Source organism: Lupinus angustifolius, chromosome LG03, assembly GCF_001865875.1.
Source record: "Lupinus angustifolius cultivar Tanjil chromosome LG03, LupAngTanjil_v1.0, whole genome shotgun sequence".
NCBI lineage: Eukaryota > Viridiplantae > Streptophyta > Magnoliopsida > Fabales > Fabaceae > Lupinus > Lupinus angustifolius.
This window is the reverse complement of record NC_032011.1, coordinates 28,531,412-28,532,056: the sequence shown is the minus strand read 5'-3', so window position 1 is coordinate 28,532,056 and position 645 is coordinate 28,531,412.

Sequence of the window (645 nt, the reverse complement as noted above, 5' to 3'; positions counted from 1 at the left end):
GCGCGCTTGACTTCGCTAGTGCCTTCGTGAGTCACTTGTAAATTGTCCCACATTTCTTTTGCATTTTGGCACTGTGTGACCCTAAAGAACTCATCATAGGATAAGGCCGATTTGATGATATTTTTGGCGCGCAGGTTATGCTGGACCCTTTTGCGCTCATCATCGGTCCATAGACTTTTAGGCTTGTCTTTAGGTTGATCGTCCACAAGATGTTGTGGAACGAAAGGGCCGTTGACTACGGATTCCCAAATATCCGAGTCTATGGCTTCAATAAAAATTTGCATGCGGACTTTCCAGTAGGCATACCCTTCACCACTGAATATAGGTGGTCGATTAATGGATGACCCATCACCACCAAATGGGTTTGAAGAACCCATTCCTTTTTCCCTTTAGGATCACGAATACGCGGTTGAGCTAGCACTTCGTACTAGCTCTGATACCACTTGTTAGGTATCAGTGGTTACAATACACCTAGAAGGGGGGCTGAATAGGTGTCGCGGTTAGAATATCCGCGTTTCGAAACTCAACACTTAATGCTGAATCACCCCAATTTAATCGATTAAAAGAATAAGCATAATCGATTAACGCACTTGATTTAATTGATTAAAACAGAAACAATAAGCTTAGGCAGATTCGATTACTTGC